We start from the raw sequence: 27365 nt of genomic DNA on the forward strand, positions 1-27365 counted from the left end.
TACAAAACGATGGTCATATCAAAAAGAATAGACGATATTTTGCTTGCGGGTCACAGATTCAATGATTTTACCATGCGAAACAAGCTGCTACCTCAAAAAGTGGGGTTATTTATTTGGCGTTCTCTTAAAAACCGCATCCCGATAAGGTACGAACTTGATAAACGTAATGTAGATCTTGATTCAACTCTATGTCCTTTATGCAAGGATTATATAGAAACCTTGATCACGCGATCTACTTATGTAAACACATTGAGGATGTTTGGAGAAGAGTCTTTAATTGGTGGGGTGCTAACTTCTCGAGTAGTGGTCCTTTATCGGAGCTATTCTTGACAGACTGGTGTAATAGTAACATGGCTAAGTTTCAAAAACTTTCTTGGCAAGCGGTGCGGTGGGTGACGGGGTACCACATTTGGAAAAATAGAAATCACAAATTATTTCATAATGAACAGTGGGCGTCGCCAAAAATTGTTAGTGAGATTCAACTCAAAGCTTTCAAGTGGATAAACAATCGTATGAAGACCACCTCTTTTGATTGGCATCGTTGGTTGTTAGATCCGAATAGTGTTTTTAATCCGGGCTAGAGTTTTTTCGATTCAACTTTATGTGTATTCTGTGTATTTTGTTCAATGTTTAGAGGTTTTGGAGGCCAAAGTTGTAGTGACCCGAACTTTTCCATGTTTATTTATATTAATTGAATTTGATAATTACATAATTATGTGTTTCTAACATGTTAAGCAATCAAACTTGTTAAGACGTGATTAATTGAAATAGGTTTCATATAGACAATTGACCACCCAAGTTGACCGGTGATTCACGAACGTTAAAACTTGTAAAAACTATATGATGATATATATATGATTATATATATAGTTAACAAGATATTATGATAAGTAAGTATCTCATTAGGTATTTTAACAATGAGTTATATACATAAAATTGAGTTTATTGAATTAAGAAACTCGAAACGATATATATAACGATTATCGTTATAACAACGTCTTACTAAATACATATGAATCATATTAAGATATTGATACACTATGTTTAATCATGATAAATGATAAGTAAACATGTCATTAAGTGTATTAACAATGAACTACATATGTAAAAACAAGACTACTAACTTAATAATTGCGAAACGAGACATATATGTAATGATTATCGTTGTAACAACATTTAACTGTATATATATCATACTAAGATATATTAATATATCATAATATCATGATAATGTAATAATTTAACATCTCTTAAGATATAATAAACAATGGGTTAACAATATTTAACAAGATCGTTAACCTAAAGGTTTCAAAACAACATTTACATGTAATGACTAACGATGACTTGACGACTCAGTTAAAATGTATATACATGTAGTGTTTTAATATGTATTCATACACCTTTGAAAGACTTCAAGACACTTATCAAAATACTTCTACTTAACAAAAATTCTTACAATTACATCCTCGTTCAGTTTCATCAACAATTCTACTCGTATGCACCCGTATTCGTACTCGTACAATACACAGCTTTTAGATGTATGTACTATTGGTATATACACTCCAATGATTAGCTCTTAACAGCCCATGTGAGTCACCTAACACATGTGGGAACCATAATTTGGCAACTAGCATGAAATATCTCATAAAATTACAAAAATATTAGTAATCATTCATGACTTATTTATATGTAAACAAAATTACACATCCTTTATATCTAATCCATATACCAACGACCAAAAACACCTACAAACACTTTCATTCTTCAATTTTCTTCATCTAATTGATCTCTCTCAAGTTCTATCTTCAAGTTCTAAGTGTTCTTCATAAATTCTATAAGTTCTACTTTCATAAAATCAAGAATACTTCCAAGTTTGCTAGCTTACTTCCAGTCTTGTAAAGTGATCATCCAACCTCAATAAATCTTTCTTCTTTACAGTAATATATCTTTCTAATACAAGGTAATACTCATATTCAAACTTTGATTCAATTTCTATAACTATAACAATCTTATTTCGAGTGGAAATCTTACTTGAACTTGTTTTCGTGTCATGATTCTGCTTCAAGAACTTTCAAGCCATCCAAGGATCCTTTGAAGCTAGATCTATTTTTCTCATTTCCAGTAGGTTTATCCACAAAACCTGAGGTAGTAATGATGTTCATAACATCATTCGATTCATTTATATAAAACTACCTTATTCGAAGGTTTAAACTTGAAATCACTATAACATAGTTTAGTTAATTCTAAACTTGTTCGCAAACAAAAGTTAATCCTTCTAACTTGAATTTTAAAATCAACTATACACATATTCTATATCTATATGATATGCTAACTTAATGATTTAAAACCTAAAAACATGAAAAACACCGTAAAACCGGATATACGCCGTCGTAGTAACACCGCGGGCTATTTTGGGTTAGTTAATTAAAAACTATGATAAACTTTGATTTAAAAGTTGTTCTTATGGGAAAATAATTTTTCTTATGAACATGAAACTATATCCAAAAATCATGGTTAAACTCAAAGTGGAAGTATGTTTTCCAAAATGGTCATCTAGACGTCGTTCTTTCGACTGAAATGACTACCTTTACAAAAACGACTTGTAACCTGTATTTATAACTATAAACTTATACTTTTTATGTTTAGATTCATAAACTTAAGTTTAATATGAAACCATAGCAACTTGAAACACTCAAAACGGATTTAAAACGAAGAAGTTATGGGTAAAACAAGACTGGATATTTTTTGATTGTTGTAGCTACGGGAAATATTGTAACAATTCTATACAAATCATATCCTAGCTAACTTATATTGTATTATACATGTATTCTAATATATTATGTAATCTTGGGATACCATAGACACGTATGCAAATGTTTTGACATATCATATCAACCCATGTATATATATTATTTGGAACAACCATAGACACTCTATATGCAGTAATGTTTCAGTTAGCTATACAGGGTTGAGGTTGATTCCAAAAATATATATACTTTGAGTTGTGATCTAGCCTGAGACGTGTATACACTGGGTCGTGGATTGATTCAAGCTAATATATATCAATTTATTTCTATACATCTAACTATGGACAACTAGTTGTAGGTTACTAACGAGGACAGCTGACTTAATAAACTTAAAACATTAAAACGTATTAGAAATGTTATAAATATATTTTGAACATACTTTGATATATATGTACATATTTGTTATAGGTTCGTGAATCGACCAGTGGCCAAGTCTTACTTCCCGGCGAAGTAAAAATCTGTGAAAGTGAGTTATAATCCCAGTTTTAAAATCTAATATTTTGGGATGAGAATGCATGCAGTTTTATAAATGTTTTACGAAATAGACACAAGTAAATGAAACTACATTATATGGGTGAATGATCGAAGCTAAATATGCCCCTTTTGATTGGTAGCCTAAGAATTAGTAAACCGATCTACTAATTGACGCGAATCCTAAAGATAGATCTATTGGGCCTAACGAACCCCATCTAAAGTACCGGATGCTTTAGTACTTCGAATTCGTTTTTATCATGTTCGAAGGATTTCCCGGAATGATAGGGGATATTCTTATATGCATCTTGTTAATGTCAGTTACCAGGTGTTCACCGTATGAATGATTTTTATCTCTATGTATGGGATGTATTGAAATATGAAATCTTGTGGTCTATTATTATGATTTGATAATATATAGGTTAAACCTATAACTCACCAACATTTTTGTTGACGTTTTAAGCATGTTTATTCTCAGGTGATTATTAAGAGCTTCCGCTGTTGCATACTAAAATAAGGACAAGATTTGGAGTCCATTCTTGTATAATATTATGTAAAACTGCATTCAAGAAACTTATTTTTGATGTAATATATTCATATTGTAAACCATTATGTAATGGTCGTGTGTAAACGGTATATTTTAGATTATCATTATTTGATAATCTACGTAATGCTTTTTAAACCTTTATCGATAAAATAAAGGTTATGGTTGTTTTAAAAATGAATGCAGTCTTTGAAAAACGTCTCATATAGAGGTCAAAACCTCACGATGAAATCAATTAATATGGAACGTTTATAATCAATATGAATGGGACATTTCAGTTGGTATCCGAGCGTTGGTCTTAGAGAACCAGAAATTTGCATTAGTGTGTCTTATCGAGTTTGTTAGGATACATTAGTGAGTCTGGATATTTTCCACAAGATCAAGGATGGGAAGTCGTCTTAGTAAAACCTGAATGCATGACTTGTTTCTGGACTTATTGTAACATCTCGCCTTTTTCCATTTACTTTTACGTTATACTAATTTAAACTCCGTTATATGTTTATAACATCTCCCGTTGATACGCGTTTTAAATTATCTCGTTTAGGTAATTCACGCACCCGAACGAAAGTTGAGGGACTAAACTTGACAAGGGATCAAACCCTTGACTAGGTCAAAGGGTCAAACCCCTTTCACTCATTCATTATCACCTCCATCTCTCTCTCTTTCTCTCTAGCAAGAACACACACACCATTTCCAAATTCATTCAATCATCATCTAAATCCGATCTAGGAGGCTTACAACAAAATAAATTACATATTCGTAATCCTCTCTTCATCCTCTTCATTTTGGTACCAACTTCATCTCGTTTGGGTAACATTTCTAAAACTCTAGATTTCTCTAAATTCGTGTTTTTGACTTGAAATGGTGTTAGTTAGTGTCTATGGCTCATTGTGATGTCGTGTATGTAATTTGTATGCTCGATCTCGTTGTTTTAGTATAACTAGCATGAACTTGAATTTTGGTGTGTTGTTCTTGAATTTTGGATGATCATATGTTGTTAGATGTTAAAAGTTCATGTTCTAATTGTGTTCCTAGTATCACTAGCTTCAATTTGATGTGTAGGTTGATTAAGAAAACTTCAAAAGCATGATTATTGATTTTAAGATGTTTGACTAGGGTTTGATGGTTCTTGACATGAATTTTTGGATGCTTGAATGCAATGGAATGTTAATTGTTAGTGTTTAGTTGTAATGTATGCCTCATTACCTTCAAAACGGCATATCATATGTGAGAATTGGATTCCCGAAACTCAAAATGCATTTGATGAACTTGAAAATTTGAAAATAGACTTTTATTGATCACTTGACGAGAAATCGGTTGTTGAAAATGATGTTTTTGATTGATGATACATGTTTAGTTGTGTTCCTTGTCAAAAGAGCTTTCCAACGGTATAAGATACGCCTTCTAGTTGTTTACGGTTTGCGTTTTATGGTTGTTTGAAGTTTTGACCAAGACTTGAACATTTGAAACTGACCAGGTACCAGGCCACGCCTAATGTCGCGGCGCGACACCTCTGGCCGCGGCGCGGCATATGCCGTGGTCAGGTTCTGACCTCCTTGTCCCAAATGTGAAAAATGTTTGGCACGTTCTAGACCTCCGATTCACATGAAACTTGTTCTAACATGCTCATATATGATTAAAAACCTCAGAAAAATAGTTCGGGACCCGACCCGAACATGTTGACTTTTTCGTTGACTTTGACCCGACCAAGTTGACTTTTAATCAAACTTAACCAAATGGTTGTGCAATCGTTCTAACATGCTTTTATACTTGTATCTTGCATGAAACGTGACAATTTGATTCACATGCTACATAATCGAGTCTTAACGAGCCATAGGACTAATTGAACATCTTTGACCTATCGTGTTTACCGTTATTGATACAACCTATTGTTTAGGTCAAGACTAGCATTGTTCTTTGCACACGTTTACTTGTTGAAGTACTTTACTACTCGTGCACTCAAGGTGAGATCATAGTCCCACTTTTACTCTTTTTGAACTTACATTTGGGATGAGAAAACATAAACATTTCTTTACTAAGTGAACACAAGTACAGGAAAACAAACATTCTACATACGAGTTTAGAACAAAATCCTCAATTCGATTATCATTAGTTACACTTGCCGGGTGTAAGCGAGAACTTATGTTGTATGGATCCATATGGGTTTGACAAACCCTCATTCAAACGGTTCGCTACCATTTACGAATGAAATATATTTTCGAGAAACAGTGTATGTTCTAGCACTAAGTGATGGGGTTCAATGGAAGGAAATGTTAAGCATTGATAATTGGGTGCTCGTGAAACAAACTTTTGGAATGTATTACTATTATTTCATTGATGCAAATCTTGTGGTTCACTTGTACTTACTTACTTAAACCTATGATTTCACCAACGTTTTCGTTGACAGATTTCTATGTTTTTCTCAGGTCCTTGAACGATACATGATACATGCTTCCGCTCATTATTTTGATACTTGCATTGGATGTCGAGTATATATGCATACATGGAGCGTCTTTTGACTACTTTTAAATTGTGTCGCATAAGTTTCATTTGTACTTAAAACTTTGTATCGTAACTTGTGGTGGAACTATTCTCGTAAACTTTGAACAATCTTTACATTTAAAATGAATGCGACGTATCTTTTGGTCAAACGTTGTTTTAAAGACTTATGACCACGTAACGGGACCTAAGTAGACGGCGCCGTCAAACATGATTTGGTCGGGTCGCTACACTTATGAATTACGTGTCTTTATTTCTTTTGGTGAACAACTTGCGTATTAACTAGAATTGCCTTCATAGCTGCCGAGTAGCAAAGTTATTATGTGCTATATTTCATCCTATATGTATTATGGCGGTATTGTAAGTTTGTAAAATATTGTATAAAGTTTGAACGCGAAATATTATTGTAATAAGTTTTTCATATAGAATCGTAGTAGTTGAATTGTATAATAGCTGCTAAGTATGAACTTAACGGGTAGGTACTACCCGAATTAAAACTATAAAATGCTAATATGAAGAAAAAGCTTTTATAAATAAGTTCATATTATGCTATGAAATACTATTGACTACTCTTATATTCTATATGATTAACTCAATTCTTTTGGCTATTTTTGAAGGAAATGGCACCGGCAACTCGTCAGAATTTGAACATGAGTGAGAAAGCCTTCCGTGTTTTCCTTGCAGCAAACATAGCCGCAGTACAGGCTGCGATGCAAAATAACAATAATTCTGGATCTAGCAGTGGAACTAATTCCACAAGAAATCATGTAGGATGTTCCTACAAAGAATTCACTGCCTGCAAACCTTTGGAATTTGATGGAACCGAAGGGCCAATTGGATTGAAACGGTGGACTGAGAAGGTCGAATCGGTGTTTGCCATAAGTAAGTGTACTGAAGAGGACAAAGTTAAGTACGCTACGCATACCTTCACAGGTACGGCGTTAACATGGTGGAATACCTATCTTGAGTAGGTAGGACAAGATGCTGCTTACGCACTACCATGGTCAGCATTCAAGTAATTGATGAATAAGCAGTATCGTCCCAGGAACGAGGTCAATAAGCTCAAGGTAGAGCTTAGAGGATTACAAACGCAAGGTTTCGATATCACCACGTACGAACAACGATTCACAGAATTGTGCCTATTGTGTCCCAGAACGTTTGAAGACGAAGAAGAGAAGATCGACACATTTGTAAAAGGGTTACCGGATAGAATTCAAAAAGATGTGAGTTCACACGAGCCCGCCTCCATACAAAAGGCAAGTCGAATGGCTCACAAATTAGTGAACCAGATCGAAGGAAGGATTAAAGAGCAGGCGACCAAAGAGGCTAACATGAAACAAGTCAAGAGAAAGTGGGAAGAAACCAATGACAAGAGTCACCAATAATACAACAACAATCACAACTAAAATCGCAACAACTATCCCAATAACCGCAACATCAATCGCAACAACAACTTCAACAAACGTCCCGACAACAACTACAATAACCGGCCCAACAACAAAAACAACAACAACAACAACAGCAACAATAACAATCCCAACAACAATCTCAATAACAACAATGGCAACAAAAACCAAAAACAACCATGCCAAAGATGTGAAGAGCATCACCTGGGGTTCTGCACGACATTTTGCAACAGGTGTAAAAGAAATGATCATAGTGCGAAGAAGTACGAAATCTACAGACCAATGCATAACAGAACTAAAAGAACAAATAATGTCGGAACAAATAATACCGCCATAGTTTGTTTTGGATGTGGAAAACCGGGCCACTTTAGTAGAAATTGCCCGAATCAGGGGAATACTAATGGGCAGGGCCGCGGAAGAGTTTTCAATATTAATACGGCAGAAGCGCAGGAAGACCCGGAGCTTGTTACGAGTACGTTTCTCATTGACAATAAATCTGCTTATTTTTTATTTGATTCGGGTGCAGATAGAATCTATATGAGTAGAGATTTTTGTGCTAAACTAAGTTGCTCACCGACGCCCTTGGATAATAAATTTTTACTCGAATTAGCAAATGGTAAATTAATTACAGCGGATAATATATGTCGGAATCGAGAAATTAAACTGGTTAATGAAACATTTAAGATTGACTTGATACCAGTAGAGTTAGGGAGTTTTGATGTGATAATTGGTATGGACTGGTTGAAAGAAGTAAAAGCAGAGATCATTTGTTACAAAAATGCAATTCGCATTATACGAGAAAAAGGAAAACCCTTAATGGTGTACGGAGAAAAGAGCAACGCGAAGTTAAATCTTATTAGTAACCCGAAGGCATAAAAACTAATAAGAAAAGGTTGCTATGCTGTGCTAGTACACGTCGAGAAAGTCAATTCCGAAGAAAAGAACATCAATGATGTTCCAGTCGCAAAAGAATTTCCCGATGTATTTTCGAAAGAATTACCGGGACTACCTCCACACCGATCCGTTGAATTTCAAATAGACCTTGTACCGGGAGCTGCACCAATAGCTCAGACTCGCACCCAGTGAAATGAAAGAATTACAAAGTCAGTTACGGGAACTTTTAGAGCGTGGTTTCTGAAATGTCCCGTTCTTTTTGATTAAAAACGTTCCATATTAATTGATTTCGTTGCGAGGTTTTGACCTCTATATGAGACGTTTTTCAAAGACTGCATTCATTTTTAAAACAAACCATAACCTTTATTTCATAAATAAATATTTAAAAAGCTTTACGTAGATTATCAAATAATGATAATCTAAAATATCCTGTTTACACACGACCATTACATAAAGGTTTACAATACAAATATGTTACATCGAAATCAGTTTCTTGAATGCAGTTTTTACACAATATCATACAAACATGGACTCCAAATCTTGTCCTTATTTTAGTATGCAACAGCGGAAGCTCTTAGTATTCACCTGAGAATAAACATGCTTTAAACGTCAACAAAAATGTTGGTGAGTTATAGGTTTAACCTATATATATCAAATCGTAACAATAGACCACAAGATTTCATATTTTAATACACATCCCATACATAGAGATAAAAATCATTCATATGGTGAACACCTGATAACCGACATTAACAAGACGCATATATATAAGAATATCCCCATCATTCCGAGACACCCTTCGGATATGATATAAATTTCGAAGTACTAAAGCATCCGGTACTTTAGATGGGGCTTGTTGGGCCCAATAGATCTATCTTTAGGATTCGCGTCAATTAGGGTGTCTGTTCCCTAATTCTTAGATTACCAGACTTAATAAAAAGGGGCATATTCGATTTCGATAATTCAACCATAGAATGTAGTTTCACGTACTTGTGTCTATTTTATAAATCATTTATAAAACCTGCATGTATTCTCATCCCAAAAATATTAGATTTTAAAAGTGGGACTATAACTCACTTTCACGGATTTTTACTTCGTCGGGAAGTAAGACTTGGCCACTGGTTGATTCACGAACCTATAACAATATATACATATATATCAAAGTATGTTCAAAATATATTTACAACACTTTTAATATATTTTGATGTTTTAAGTTTATTAAGTCAGCTGTCCTCGTTAGTAACCTACAACTAGTTGTCCACAGTTAGATGTACAGAAATAAATCGATAAATATTATCTTGAATCAATCCACGACTCAGTGTATACGTATCTCAGTATTGATCACAACTCAAACTATATATATTTTGGAATCAACCTCAACCCTGTATAGCTAACTCCAACATTCACATATAGAGTGTCTATGGTTGTTCCGAAATATATATAGATGTGTCGACATGATAGGTCGAAACATTGTATACGTGTCTATGGTATCTCAAGATTACATAATATACAATACAAGTTGATTAAGTTAAGGTTGGAATAGATTTGTTACCAATTTTCACGTAGCTAAAATGAGAAAAATTATCCAATCTTGTTTTACCCATAACTTCTTCATTTTAAATCCGTTTTGAGTGAATCAAATTGCTATGGTTTCATATTGAACTCTATTTTATGAATCTATACAGAAAAAGTATAGTTTTATAGTCAGAAAAATAAGTTACAAGTCATTTTTGTAAAGGTAGTCATTTCAGTCGAAAGAACGACGTCTAGATGACCATTTTAGAAAACATACTTCCACTTTCAGTTTAACCATAATTTTTGGATATAGTTTCATGTTCATAATAAAAATTATTTTCCCAGAATAACAACTTTTAAATCAAAGTTTATCATAGTTTTTAATTAACTAACCCAAAACAGCCCGCGGTGTTACTACGACGGCGTAAATTCGATTTTACGGTGTTTTTCGTGTTTTCGGGTTTTAAATCATTAAGTTAGCATATCATATAGATATAGAACATGTTTTTAGTTGATTTTAAAAGTCAAGTTAGAAGGATTCACTTTTATTTGCGAACAAGTTTAGAATTAACTAAACTATGTTCTAGTGATTACAAGTTTAAACCTTCGAATAAGATAGCTTTATATGTATGAATCGAATGATGTTATCAACATCATTACTACCTCAAGTTCCTTGGATAAACCTACTGGAAATGAGAAAAATAGATCTAGCTTCAAAGAATTCTTGGATGGCTTGAAAGTTCTTGAAGCAGAATCATGACACGAAAACAATTTCAAGTAAGATTTCCACTCGAAATAAGATTGTTATAGTTATAGAAATTGAATTAAAGTTTGAATATGATTATTACCTTGTATTAGAAAGATAACCTACTGTAAGTAACAAAGGTTTCTTGATCTTGAATGATTACTTGGAATGGATTTAGAAAACTTGGAAGTAAACTTGCAATCTTGGAAGTATTCTTGATTTTATGAAACTAGAACTTTTGGAATTTATGAAGAACACTTAGAACTTGAAGATAGAACTTGAGAGAGATCAATTAGATGAAAAAAATTGAAGAATGAAAGTGTTTGTAGGTGTTTTTAGTCGTTGGTGTATGGATTAGATATAAAGGATATGTAATTTTGTTTTCATGTAAATAAGTCATGAATGATTACTCATATTTTTGTAATTTTATGAGATATTTCATGCTAGTTGCCAAATGATGGTTCCCACATGTGTTAGGTGACTCACATGGACTGCTAAGAGCTGATCATTGGAGTGTATATACCAATAGTACATACATCTAAAAGCTGTGTATTGTACGAGTACGAATACGGGTGCATACGAGTAGAATTGTTGATGAAACTGAACGAGGATGTAATTGTAAGCATTTTTGTTAAGTAGAAGTATTTTGATAAGTGTCTTGAAGTCTTTCAAAAGTGTATGAATACATATTAAAACACTACATGTATATACATTTTAACTGAGTCGTTAAGTCATCGTTAGTCGTTACATGTAAATGTTGTTTTGAAACCTTTAGGTTAACGATCTTGTTGAATGTTGTTAACCCATTGTTTACTATAACAAATGAGATGTTAATTATTATATTATCATGATATTATGATATATAATATATCTTAGTATGATATATATACAGTTAAATGTCGTTACAACGATAATCGTTACATATATGTCTCTTTTCGAAATCATTAAGTTAGTAGTCTTATTTTTACATATGTATTTCATTGTTAATACACTTAATAATATATTTACTTATCATTTAATATAATTAACCAAGTGTATCAATATCTTAATATGATTCATATGTACATAGTAAGACGTTGTTATAACGATAATCGTTATATATATCGTTTTCGAGTTTCTTAAATTAATAGTCTCATTTTTATGTATATAACTCATTGTTAAAATACCTAATGAGATACATACTTATAATAAAATCATGTTAACTATATATATAACCATATATATGTCATCGTATAGTTTTTACTAGTTTTAACGTTCGTGAATCACCTGTCAACTTGGGTGGTCAATTGTCTATATGAAACCTATTTCAATTAATCAAGTCTTAACAAGTTTGATTGCTTAACATGTTGGAAACACTTAATCATGTAAATAAAAATTTCATTTAATATATATATAAACATGGAAAAGTTCAGGTCACTACAGTACCTACCCGTTAAATAAGTTTCGTCCCGAAATTTTAAGCAGTTGGAGGTGTTGACGTATCTTCTGGAAATAAATGCGGGTATTTCTTCTTCATCTGATCTTCACGCTCCCAGGTGAACTCGGGTCCTCTACGAGCATTCCATCAAACCTTAACAATCGGTATCTTGTTTTGTTTAAGTCTCTTAACCTCACGATCCATTATTTTGACGGGTTCTTCAATGAATTGAAGTTTTTCATTGATTTGGATTTCGTCCAACGGAATAGTGAGATCTTATTTAGCAAAACATTTCTTCAAATTTGAGACTTGGAAAGTGTTATTTACAGCCGCGAGTTGTTGAGGTAGCTCCAGTTGGTAAGCTACTGGTCCGACACGATCTATAATCTTGAATGGTCCAATGTACCTTGGATTTAGTTTCCCCCGTTTACCAAATCGAACAACGCCTTTCCAAGGTGAAACCTTAAGCATGACCATTTCTCCAATTTCAAACTCTATATCTTTTCTTTTACTGTCCGCGTAGCTCTTTTGTCGACTCTGGGCGGTTTTCAATCTTTGTTGAATTTGGATGATTTTCTCGGTAGTTTCTTGTATTATCTCCGGACCCATAATCTGTCTATCCCCCACTTCACTCCAACAAATCGGAGACCTGCACTTTCTACCATAAAGTGCTTCAAATGGCGCCATCTCAATGCTTGAATGGTAGCTGTTGTTGTAGGAAAATTCTGCTAACGGTAGATGTCGATCCCAACTATTTCCGAAATCAATAACACAAGCTCGTAGCATGTCTTCAAGTGTTTGTATCATCCTTTCGCTCTGCCCATCAGTTTGTGGATGATAGGCAGTACTCATGTCTAGACGAGTTCCCAATGCTTGCTGTAATGTCTGCCAGAATCTTGAAATAAATCTGCCATCCCTATCAGAGATAATAGAGATTGGTATTTCATGTCTGGAGACGACTTTCTTCAAATACAGTCGTGCTAACTTCTCCATCTTGTCATCTTCTCTTATTGGCAGGAAGTGTACTGACTTGGTGAGACGATCAACTATTACCCAAATAGTATCATAACCACTTGCAGTCCTTGGAAATTTAGTAATGAAATCCATGGTAATGTTTTTCCATTTCCATTCCTGGATTTCAGCGTCAAACATTCTCCTACATATTTAGCAATATCGGCTTTCATACCTGGCCACCAAAAATGTTTCTTAAGATCCTAGTACATCTTCCCCGTTCCAGGATGTATTGAGTATCTGGTTTTATGAGCTTCTCTAAGTACCATTTCTCTCATATCTCCAAATTTTGGTACCCAAATTCTTTCAGCCCTATACTGGGTTCCGTCTTCCCGAATATTAAGATGCTTCTCCGATCCTTTGGGTATTTCATCCTTTAAATTTCCCTCTTTTAAAACTCCTTGTTGCGCCTCCTTTATTTGAGTAGTAAGGTTAGTGTGAATCATTATATTCATAGATTTTACTCGAATGGGTTCTCTGTCCTTTCTGCTCAAGGCGTCGGCTACCACATTTGCCTTCCCCGGGTGGTAACGAATCTCAAAGTCATAATCATTCAACAATTCAATCCACCTACGCTGCCTCATATTCAGTTGTTTCTGATTAAATATGTGTTGAAGACTTTTGTGGTCGGTATATATAATACTTTTGACCCCATATAAGTAGTGCCTTCAAGTCTTTAATGCAAAAACAACCGCGCCTAATTCCAAATCATGCGTCGTATAATTTTGCTCGTGAATCTTCAATTGTCTAGACGCATAAGCAATCACCTTCGTCCGTTGCATTAATACACAACTGAGACCTTGCTTTGATGCGTCACAATAAATCACAAAATCATCATTCCCTTCAGGCAATGACAATATAGGTGCCGTAGTTAGCTTTTTCTTTAATAATTGAAACGCCTTCTCTTGTTCATCCTTCCATTCAAATTTCTTCCCTTTATACGTTAATGCAGTCAAGGGTTTTACTATTTTGGAGAAATCTTGGATGAATCTTCTGTAGTAACCAGCCAATCCTAAAAATTGACGTATATGCTTCGGAGTTTTTGGGGTTTCCCACTTTTCAACGGTTTCGATCTTTGCTGGGTCCACCTGGATACCTTCTTTGTTCACTATGTGACCGAGGAATTGAACTTCTTCCAACCAAAATGCACACTTTGAAAACTTAGCGTACAGTTTTTCTTTCCTCAATACTTCTAGCACTTTTCTCAAATGTTCTTCGTGCTCTTGATCATTCTTTGAGTAAATAAGTATGGACAAACTTGTCAAGATATGGCCCACACACTCGGTTCATAAGGTCCATGAACACAGCTGGTGCATTAGTCAATCCAAACGGCATAACCATAAACTCGTAATGACCATAACGCGTCCTAAAAGCAGTTTTTGGAATATCATCCTCCTTTACTCGCATTTGATGATATCCAGAACGTAAATCGATCTTCGAATAAACCGACGAGCCTTGTAGTTGATCAAATAAGTCGTCAATTCTCGACAGTGGATAACGGTTTTTGATGGTAAGTTTGTTCAACTCTCTGTAGTCAATACACAACCTAAATGTACCATCCTTCTTCTTGACAAACAAAACAGGAGCTCCCCATGGTGATGTGCTTGGTCGAATGAAACCACGTTCTAATAGTTCTTGCAGTTGGCTTTGTAGTTCTTTCATCTTGCTGGGTGTGAGTCTATAAGGAGCACGAGCTATTGGTGCAGCTCCTGGTACAAGATCTATTTGAAATTCAACAGATCGATGTGGTGGTAGTCCCGGTAATTCTTTCGGAAATACATCGGGAAATTCTTTTGTGACGGGAACATCATTGATGCTCTTTTCTTCAGTTTGTACTTTCTCGACGTGTGCTAGAACAGCATAGCAACCTTTTCTTATTAGTTTTTGTGCCTTCAAATTACTAATAAGATGTAGCTTCATGTTGCCCTTTTCTCCGTACACCATTAAGGGTTCTCCTTCTTCTCGTACAATGCAAATTGCATTTTTATAACATACGATCTCTGATTTCACCTTCTTCTGCCAGTCCATGCCAACTATTACATCAAAACTCCCTAACTCTACTGGTATCAAATTAATCTTAAATATTTCGCTACGCAGTTTAATTTCTCGATTCCGGCATATATTATCTGCTGAAATTAATTTACCGTTTGCTAATTCGAGTAAAAATTTACTATCCAACGGCGTCAATGGACAACTTAATTTAGCACAAAAATCTCTACTCATATAGCTTCTATCCGCACCCGAATCAAATAAAACGTAAGCAGATTTATTGTCAATAAGAAACGTACCCGTAACAAGCTCCGGGTCTTCCTGTGCCTCTGCCGCATTAATATTGAAAACTCTTCTGCGGCCTTGTCCATTCGTGTTCTCCTGGTTCGGGCAATTTCTAATAATGTGGCCCGGTTTTCCACATTTATAACATTGGCATAACTTGCTCTGACACTACTTGCTCCGCCATTACTCGTTCCGACACCATTTGTTCCTTTTGTTCCGTTAACCCCTGGTCCGTAGACCTCACACTTCGCCACGCTATGACCATTTCTTTTACACTTGTTGCAAAATTTGGTGCAGAACCCCGAGTGATACTTTTCACACCTTTGGCATAGCTGCTTCTGATTGTTGTTGTTGTTGTTGCGGTTGTTATTGTTGTTGGGATGATTGTTGTAGTTGTTGTTGTTGTTGTTGTTGTTGTTGTTGTTATTGTTGTTGGGCCATTTGTTGTAGTTGCGATTGATGTTGCGATTGTTGGGATAATTGTTGCGATTATTATTGTAATTGCTTTTGTTGTTGTATTGGTGATTCTTATCACCGTTTTCCTCCCACTTTCTTTTGACTTGCTTCACATTGGCCTCTTCAGCCGTCTGTTCTTTAATTCTTTCCTCAATCTGTTTAACTAGTTTGTGAGCCATTCTACATGCCTGTTGTATGGAGGCGGGCTCGTGTGAACTTATATTTTCTTGGATTCTTTCCGGTAATCCTTTCACAAACGCGTCGATCTTCTCTTCCTCATCTTCGAACGCTCCCGGACACAATAGGCACAATTCTGTGAATCGTCTTTCGTACGTGGTAATATCAAATCCTTGGGTTCGTAACCCTCTAAGTTCTGTCTTGAGCTTATTGACCTCGGTTCTGGGACGGTACTTCTCGTTCATCAAGTGCTTGAATGCTGACCACGGTAGTGCGTACACATCATCTTGTCCCACTTGCTCTAGATAGGTATTCCACCATGTTAACGCAGAACCTGTGAAGGTATGCGTAGCATACTTCACTTTGTCCTCTTCAGTACACTTACTTATGGCAAACACCGATTTGACCTTCTCGGTCCACCGTTTCAATCCGATCGGTCCTTCGGTTCCATCAAATTCCAAAGGTTTGCAGGCAGTGAATTCTTTGTAGGTGCATCCTACACGATTTCCTGTACTGCTAGATCCAAGGTTATTGTTGGTATGTAGCGCAGCCTGTACTGCGGCTATGTTTGAAGCTAGAAAAGTACGGAATTCCTCTTCATTCATATTCACGGTGTGTCGAGTAGTCGGTGCCATTTCCTTCAAAATATTCAAATGGAACAAGTTAATCATACAGAATATTAAGAGTAGTTAATAGCATTTCGTAGCATAATATGAACTCATTTATAAAAGCTTTTTCTTCATATTAGCGTTTTATAAGTTTAAATTCGGGTAGTACCTACCCGTTAAGTTCATACTTAGTAGCTAATATACAATTCAACTACTACAATTCTATATGAAAAACTGATTATAATAATATTTCGCGTTCAAACTTTTATACAATATTTTACAAACTTACAATACCGCTTATTTTACATAAAACATGAAATATAGCACACAATAACTTTGATACAAGATAGTTGTGAAGATAATTCTAGCTAGTACACAAGTCGTTCAGCAAAGGCAATAAAGATACGTAATTCATACGTCCAGAAACAAGTCATGCATTCTGGTCTTACTAGGACTACTTCCCATCCTTGGTCTTGTGGAACATAACCGTTATTGCCGTTGATAAGACAGCGTGTTGTAACGTCGTCAAAGGGATGAGGGTTACGTAATGACCAACAGTCTCGTAATAACCTAAAAACCTCATTTCTTACCCCAATTACCGACTCCGTCACTTGTGGGAACGTTTTGTTTAATAGTTGTAGTCCAATGTTCTTTTTCTCACTTTGGTGAGAAGCGAACATTACTAAGCCGTAAGCATAGCATGCTTCTTTATGTTGCATGTTAGCCGCTTTTTCTAAATCATGAAGTCCTATATTCGGATACATTGAGTCAAAATAATTTCTTAACCCGTTGCGTAAAATAGCATTTGGGTTCCCCGCAATATATGCGTCAAAGTAAACACATCGTAACTTATGGGTTTCCCAATGTGATATCCCCCATCTTTCAAACGAAAGTCTCTTATAAACCAAGACATTCTTAGAACGTTCTTCGAATATCTTACAAACTGATTTCGCGTGCCGAAGAATTCTGACCGACTCTAGACAAGATTTCATCAATCATGTCCCCAGGTAGGTCTCTTAAAATATTGGGTTGTCTATCCATTTTGTGTTTTTAAACTGTAAAATAGACAAGAGTTAGATTCATAAAAAAAATTACTTATTAATACAAGCAATTTTTACATATATCATAAAGCATAAGCACACTATATTACATATATTACACCACACGAATACAACTATCTTATTCTGACTCGCTCGTTTCTTCTTCTTCGGTTTTGGTTCGTTTTACCAAGTTTCTAGGGATATATGATGTTCCCCTAATACGAGCCGTCGTTTTCCACATTGGTTTAGAAAAACCTGGTGGTTTAGAGGTTCCCGGGTCATTGTTACAACTTAAGGGCTTCGGGGGTTGACGATACATATAAAGTTCATCGGGGTTGGAATTAGATTTCTCTATTTTTATGCCCTTTCCCTTATTATTTTCTTTTGCCTTTTTAAATTCAGTTGGGCTAATTTCTATAACATCATCGGAATTCTCGTCAGAATCCGATTCATCGGAGAATTGGTAATCCTCCCAATATTTTGCTTCCTTGGCGGAAACACCATTGACCATAATTAACCTTGGTCAGTTGGTTGAGGATTTTCTTTTACTTAACCGTTTTATTATTTCCCCCACCGGTTCTATTTCCTCCTCCGGTTCCTCCTCTTCCGGTTCCGACTCTTCTTCCGGTTCCGACTCTTCTTCCGGTTCCTCTTCGGGAACTTGTGAATCAGTCCACGAATCATTCCAATTTACATTTGACTCTTCATTATTATTAGGTGAGTCAATGGAACTTGTTCTAGAGGTAGACATCTATTACATAATATCAAACGCGTTAAGAGATTAATATATCACATGATATTCACATGTTAAAAATATATAGTTTCCAACAAAATTTGTTAAGCAATCATTTTTCAAGTAAACATGGTCGAAGTCCAGACTCACTAATGCATCCTAACAAACTCGATAAGACACACTAATGCAAAATTCTGGTTCTCTAAGACCAACGCTCTGATACCAACTGAAATGTCCCGTTCTTATTGATTAAAAACGTTCCATATTAATTGATTTCGTTGCGAGGTTTTGACCTCTATATGAGACGTTTTTCAAAGACTGCATTCATTTTTAAAACAAACCATAACCTTTATTTCATAAATAAAGGTTTAAAAAGCTTTACGTAGATTATCAAATAATGATAATCTAAAATATCCTGTTTACACACGACCATTACATAATGGTTTACAATACAAATATGTTACATCGAAATCAGTTTCTTGAATGCAGTTTTTACACAATATCATACAAACAAGGACTTCAAATCTTGTCCTTATTTTAGTATGCAACAGCGGAAGCTCTTAGTATTCACCTGAGAATAAACATGCTTTAAACGTCAACAAAAATGTTGGTGAGTTATAGGTTTAACCTATATATATCAAATCGTAACAATAGACCACAAGATTTCATATTTTAATACACATCCCATACATAGAGATAAAAATCATTCATATGGTGAACACCTGATAACCGACATTAACAAGACGCATATATATAAGAATATCCCCATCATTCCGAGACACCCTTCGGATATGATATAAATTTCGAAGTACTAAAGCATCCGGTACTTTAGATAGGGCTTGTTGGGCCCAATAGATCTATCTTTAGGATTCGCGTCAATTAGGGTGTCTGTTCCCTAATTCTTAGATTACCAGACTTAATAAAAAGGGGCATATTCGATTTCGATAATTCAACCATAGAATGTAGTTTCACGTACTTGTGTCTATTTTATAAATCATTTATAAAACCTGCATGTATTCTCATCCCAAAAATATTAGATTTTAAAAGTGGGACTATAACTCACTTTCACGGATTTTTACTTCGTCGGGAAGTAAGACTTGGCCACTGGTTGATTCACGAACCTATAACAATATATACATATATATCAAAGTATGTTCAAAATATATTTACAACACTTTTAATATATTTTGATGTTTTAAGTTTATTAAGTCAGCTGTCCTCGTTAGTAACCTACAACTAGTTGTCCACAGTTAGATGTACAGAAATAAATCGATAAATATTATCTTGAATCAATCCACGACCCAGTGTATACGTATCTCAGTATTGATCACAACTCAAACTATATATATTTTGGAATCAACCTCAACCCTGTATAGCTAACTCCAACATTCACATATAGAGTGTCTATGGTTGTTTCGAAATATATATAGATGTGTCGACATGATAGGTCGAAACATTGTATACGTGTCTATGGTATCTCAAGATTACATAATATACAATACAAGTTGATTAAGTTATGGTTGGAATAGATTTGTTACCAATTTTCACGTAGCTAAAATGAGAAAAATTATCCAATCTTGTTTTACCCATAACTTCTTCATTTTAAATCCGTTTTGAGTGAATCAAATTGCTATCGTTTCATATTGAACTCTATTTTATGAATCTATACAGAAAAAGTATAGGTTTATAGTTGGAAAAATAAGTTACAAGTCATTTTTGTAAAGGTAGTCATTTCAGTCGAAAGAACGACGTCTAGATGACCATTTTAGAAAACATACTTCCACTTTGAGTTTAACCATAATTTTTGGATATAGTTTCATGTTCATAATAAAAATTATTTTCCCAGAATAACAACTTTTAAATCAAAGTTTATCATAGTTTTTAATTAACTAACCCAAAACAGCCCGCGGTGTTACTACGACGGCGTAAATCCGATTTTACGGTGTTTTTCGTGTTTCCAGGTTTTAAATCATTAAGTTAGCATATCATATAGATATAGAACATGTGTTTAGTTGATTTTAAAAGTCAAGTTAGAAGGATTAACTTTTATTTGCGAACAAGTTTAGAATTAACTAAACTATGTTCTAGTGATTACAAGTTTAAACCTTCGAATAAGATAGCTTTATATGTATGAATCGAATGATGTTATGAACATTATTACTACCTCAAGTTCCTTGGATAAACCTACTGGAAATGAGAAAAATAGATCTAGCTTCAAAGGATCCTTGGATGGCTTGAAAGTTCTTGAAGCAGAATCATGACACGAAAACAATTTCAAGTAAGATTTCCACTCGAAATAAGATTGTTATAGTTATAGAAATTGAATTAAATTTTGAATATGATTATTACCTTGTATTAGAAATATAACCTACTGTAAGTAACAAAGGTTTCTTGATCTTGAATGATTACTTGGAATGGATTTAGAAAACTTGGAAGTAAACTTGCAATCTTGGAAGTATTCTTGATTTTATGAAACTAGAACTTTTGGAATTTATGAAGAACACTTAGAACTTGAAGATAGAACTTGAGAGAGATCAATTAGATGAAGAAAATTGAAGAATGAAAGTGTTTGTAGGTGTTTTTGGTCGTTGGTGTATGGATTAGATATAAAGGATATGTAATTTTGTTTTCATGTAAATAAGTCATGAATGATTACTCATATTTTTGTAATTTTATGAGATATTTCATGCTAGTTGCCAAATGATGGTTCCCACATGTATTAGGTGACTCACATGGGCTGCTAAGAGCTGATCATTAGAGTGTATATACCAATAGTATATACATCTAAAAGCTGTGTATTGTACGAGTACGAATACGGGTGCATACGAGTAGAATTGTTGATGAAACTGAACGAGGATGTAATTGTAAGCATTTTTGTTAAGTAGAAGTATTTTGATAAGTGTCTTGAACTCTTTCAAAAGTGTATGAATACATATTAAAACACTACATGTATATACATTTTAACTGAGTCGTTAAGTCATCGTTGGTCGTTACATGTAAATGTTGTTTTGAAACCTTTAGGTTAACGATCTTGTTGAATGTTGTTAACCCATTGTTTATTATAACAAATGAGATGTTAAATTGTTATATTATCATGATATTATGATATATAATATATCTTAGTATGATATATATACAGTTAAATGTCGTTACAACGATAATCGTTACATATATGTCTCGTTTCGAAATCATTAAGTTAGTAGTCTTATTTTTACATATGTATTTCATTGTTAATACACTTAATAATATATTTACTTATCATTTAACATAATTAACCAAGTGTATCAATATCTTAATATGATTCATATGTACATAGTAAGACGTTGTTATAACGATAATCGTTATATATATCGTTTCCGAGTTTCTTAAATTAATAGTCTCATTTTTATGTATATAACTCATTGTTAAAATACCTAATGAGATACATACTTATAATAAAATCATGTTAACTATATATATAACCATATATATGTCATCGTATAGTTTTTACAAGTTTTAACGTTCGTGAATCACCGGTCAACTTGGGTGGTCAATTGTCTATATGAAACCTATTTCAATTAATCAAGTCTTAACAAGTTTGATTGCTTAACATGTTGGAAACACTTAATCATGTAAATAAAAATTTCATTTAATATATATATATAAACATGGAAAAGTTCGGGTCACTACAGTTTCATTCGACCAAGTACATCACCATGGGGAGCTCCTGTTCTGTTTGTCAAGAAGAAAGATGGTACATTCAGGTTGTGTATCGACTACCGAGAGTTGAACAAACTTACCATCAAGAACCGTTACCCATTACCGAGAATCGACGACTTATTTGGTCAACTACAAGGCTCGTCGATTTTTTTGAAGATCGATTTACGTTCTGGATATCACCAAATGTGGGTGAAAGAGGATGACATTCTGAAGACTGCTTTTAGGATACGTTATGGTCATTACGAGTTTATGGTTATGACGTTTGAATTGACTAACGCACCAGCTGTGTTCATGGACCTCATGAACCGAGTGTGTGGGCCATATCTTGACAAGTTTGTCATTGTTTTCATCGATGACATACTTATTTACTCGAAGAATGATCAAGAGCACGAAGAACATTTGAGAAAAGTGCTAGAGTTGCTGAGAAAAGAAAAACTGTACGCTAAGTTTTCAAAGTGTGCATTTTGGTTGAAAGAAGTTCAATTCCTCGGTCACATAGTGAACAAAGAAGGTATTCAGGTGGATCCAGCAAAGATTGAAACCGTTGAAAAGTGGGAAACCCCGAAAACTTTGAAACACATACGTCAGTTTTTAGGACTAGCTGGTTACTACAGAAGGTTCATCCAAGACTTTTCCAGAATAGCAAAACCCTTGACTGCATTAACGCACAAAGGAAAGAAATTTGAATGGAAAGATGAACAAGAGAAAGCGTTTCAATTGTTAAAGAAAAAGTTAACTACGGCACCTATATTGTCATTACCTGAAGGGAATGATGATTTTGTGATATATTGTGACGCCTCAAAACAAGGTCTCGGTTGTGTATTAATGCAATGAACGAAAGTAATTGCTTATGTGTCTAGACAATTGAAGATTCACGAGCAGAATTATACGACGCATGATTTGGAATTAACAGTTGTTTTTGCATTAAAGACTTGGAGGCACTACTTATATGGGGTCAAAAGTATTATATATACCGACCACAAAATTCTTCAACATATATTTAATCAGAAACAACTGAACATGAGGCAGCGCAGGTGGATTGAATTGTTGAATGATTATGACTTTGAGATTCGTTACCACCCGGGGAAGGCGAATGTGGTAGCCGACGCTTTGAGTAGAAAGGTCAGAGAACCCATTCGAGTAAAAGCTATGAATATAATGATTCACAATAACCTTACTACTCGAATAAAGGAGGCGCAACAAGGAGTTTTAAAAGAGGGAAATTTAAAGGATGAAATATCCAAATGATCGGAGAAGCATCTTAATATTCGGGAAGACGGAACCCGGTATAGGGCTGAAAGAATTTGGGTACCAAAATTTGGAGATATGAGAGAAATGGTACTTAGAGAAGCTCATAAAACCAGATACTCAATACATCCTGGAATGGGAAAGATGTACAAAGATCTCAAGAAACATTTTTGGTGGCCAGGTGTAACGACCCGGAATTTTCCGATCGTTCTATACTTATGAGATTAATATTTACATAAATTAAACCTTACCAACATGATAAGCAATCCAAACTGTTGAGACTTATATTTTTGAAAAGAGTTTTACACAACGTTTGACCGCCCAATTTGACCGATGATATCACGAACTATATAACACACGATAATTATACGATTATGTATATGTACATATCTATACATATTTAACATGATTTAAGGATGGTTTAACATTTCATTGTGAACTAACAACAATGAGTTATAAGTATACTTTGAGACCACTAACTTAAGTTTTCAAAACGATAGCTATATGTAACGTTCTTTGACATATATACTTACAATCTATAATGTGTTGTGATTTATGTCACCAATATGATTTAAGTGTAATGGGATTAATTTGTAACCAAAATAATTTTGATAAATATCGAACAAGTTTGGGGAAGTGTGGAGTGCACACTTTTTTGAACTTATATTGACTATGACGGGGGTTCAGGGGCAGCACCCCCGATAAGCGGGGTCCAAGGGGTGGCAACCCCTGGCGGGGTCCAAGGGGCAGAGCCCCTGGCTGGGGTCGAGCTGTCAGGTCAGCTTGGAAATTTTTTTTTGGGCTAACATTGCTTTATTAAAAATGTCTTAAAATTTTATTTTGGCCCGGTTTGACCCAAAAATAAAAGCCCAGTTTTGAGCCTCTTTTACAGTTATAAACCCGTCCATATTTGAATTCTCGTTACGATTCCTCAAAATTTCTACAAGTATATCTAGGGTATATGTAACCGTATCATACCCAGCTTCTATACGTATTTACTATTGGTATATACCAACAATAAACTTCAATGATCAGCCACTAGACATGATGTTACATGTGGGAACCAGCCATTTAACCTCATGTGTGACTTTTGTGCAATAAAACAAACTAAATCTCCTATATATCCATCTCATAATAATGCTATTTTGCACACACACACATACAATTTCATTTCCAATTTTCTTTCAAGTTAATTCACTCCCTAATCTCTCTTCATTTACCTACTCAAGAACGTATCAATATAGTCATCCGATTTCAAGGAGATTACTTCCAATCTTTCAATCCCACTCCACCACTCTTTTGATTCCAAGATTTTTCTTACCTTTTCCAGTAGCTTTATCCAAGTAACTTGAGGTAGTAACCTTATTCATAACCTTATTCAATTCATATTTATATAGCTATCTTATTTTGTGTTGTAAAATTTTAACAACAAGAACATAGTTTGAGTGATTTCAAACTTGTTCGCAAACTAAATAGATCCTTCTAATTTGATTTTTAAAAACACTTCAAGACCTGTAATATATCATATTATGACAAAATCGGATTAATCATATCTTGACTAATTAACATAATATTTAATATATATTTACTTATGATTTGATTTTATATATTTCAGGACCACCCGTAAACAACACGAGAAGATTAATCATAAGACCTCATGATTGTACGCAACACGTCATTTGACAACACGGTACTTTATGTACGCAACACGTCACTTGACAACATGGTACCATGGGTCGAGATTAATTCTGATCAATACAAATACGATGGGGTCTTTATTTATTTTATTGAGCAATTAATTGTGGGCCACTAACATCGGACTGCTAACTACGGACTAAGAAAATATTAAAAGTATTAAAAGTATATATATATATATATATATATATATATATATATATATATATATATATATATATATATATAACGATTACTTAAAAAGAAAATATGTTGATATATTATATATATGGTTAGGTTCGTGATATCTATCGAAGACCAAGTCGTGATAAATACCTTCAAGGCAAAAGTGAGTATATAGTCCCACTTTTAAACTCTAAATATTTCGGGATGAGAATACATGCATTTTATGATTTACGTTATGGACACAAGTGATTAAAAATATATATTCTACGTTGAGTTGTACCACTGGCATACTTCCTTGTAACTTGGTAACTACTATTTACATGAGGTATTGTAAACGCGAATCCTGTTGATAGATCTATCGGGCCTGACAACCCCAACCGGACTGGACGACCAGTAATCAACGGTTGCACAGTACTTCGTTTCGGTGACTACACTTGGTATGGTGTAGTAAGATTTCATAATAAAGGGAATATGCAACGTTGATTAAATGTTAAGTATGGTTATCAAGTGCTCAACAACTTAGAATATTTTTATTAGAACGTTTATATATGAAATCTTGTGGTCTATATTTATAACGCTGCTGGCATTAAACCTATATCTCACCAACTTTATGTTGACGTTTTAAGCATGTTTATTCTCAGGTGATAACTAAAAGCTTCCGCTGCAACATGTTGAATTTAAGCAAGATCTTGAGTATGCATATTTGTGTCAAAAATAAAACTGCATATCGGAGGATTTGTAATGTAAAATATGTTGGAGGTCGTATTGTTATATCACATGTAAAGTTTGTAAGTCTAAGATTATTGCTAAACGATAATCATTATTAAGTTGTTTAAACCTTGTATTTGTAATAAAAGCTATGGTTTGTATTGTAAAAACGAATGCAGTTTTTGAAAAATGTCGCATATAGAGGTCAATACCTCGCAATGAAATCATATGTTATTGTATTCGTCCTTATGGTTAAGGTCGGGTTATGACACCAGGTATGAAAGCCGATGTTGCTAAATACGTAGGGGAATGTTTGACGTGTTCTAAGGTCAAAGCTGAGCATCAGAAACCATCAGGTCTACTTCAACAACCCGAAATCTCGGAATGGAAATGGGAAAACATTACCATGGATTTCATCACTAAATTGCCAAGGACTGCAAGTGGTTTTGATACTATTTGGGTAATAGTTGATCGTCTCACCAAATCAGCCCACTTCCTGCCAATAAGAGAAGATGACAAGATGGAGAAGTTAGCACGACTGTATTTGAAGGAAGTCGTCTCCAGACATGGAATACCAATCTCTATTATCTCTGGTAGGGATGGCAGATTTATTTCAAGAGGCAGACATTACAGCAAGCATTAGGAACTCGTCTAGACATGAGTACTGCCTATCATCCACAAACTGATGGGCAGAGCGAAAGGACGATACAAACGCTTGAAGACATGCTACGAGCATGTGTTATTGATTTCAGAAACAGTTGGGATCGACATCTACCGTTAGCAGAATTTTCCAACAACAACAGCTACCATTCAAGCATTGAGATGGTGCCGTTTGAAGCACTTTATGGTAGAAAGTGCAGGTCTCCGATTTGTTGGAGTGAAGTGGGGGATAGACATATTACAGGTCCGGAGATAATACAAGAAACTACCGAGAAGATCATACAAATTCAACAACGGTTGAAAACCGCCCAAAGTCGACAAAAGAGCTACGCTGACATTAAAAGAAAAGATATAGAATTTGAAATTGGAGAGATGGTCATGCTTAAAGTTGCACCTTGGAAAGGCGTTGTTCGATTTGGTAAACGAGGGAAATTAAATCCAAGGTATATTGGTCCATTCAAGATTATTGATCGTGTCGGACCAGTAGCTTACCGACTTGAGTTACCTCAACAACTCGCGGCTGTACATAACACTTTCCACGTCTCGAATTTGAAGAAATGTTTTGCTAAAGAAGATCTCACTATTCCGTTAGA

Source organism: Rutidosis leptorrhynchoides, chromosome 1, assembly GCF_046630445.1.
Source record: "Rutidosis leptorrhynchoides isolate AG116_Rl617_1_P2 chromosome 1, CSIRO_AGI_Rlap_v1, whole genome shotgun sequence".
In the NCBI taxonomy this organism is placed as follows: domain Eukaryota; kingdom Viridiplantae; phylum Streptophyta; class Magnoliopsida; order Asterales; family Asteraceae; genus Rutidosis; species Rutidosis leptorrhynchoides.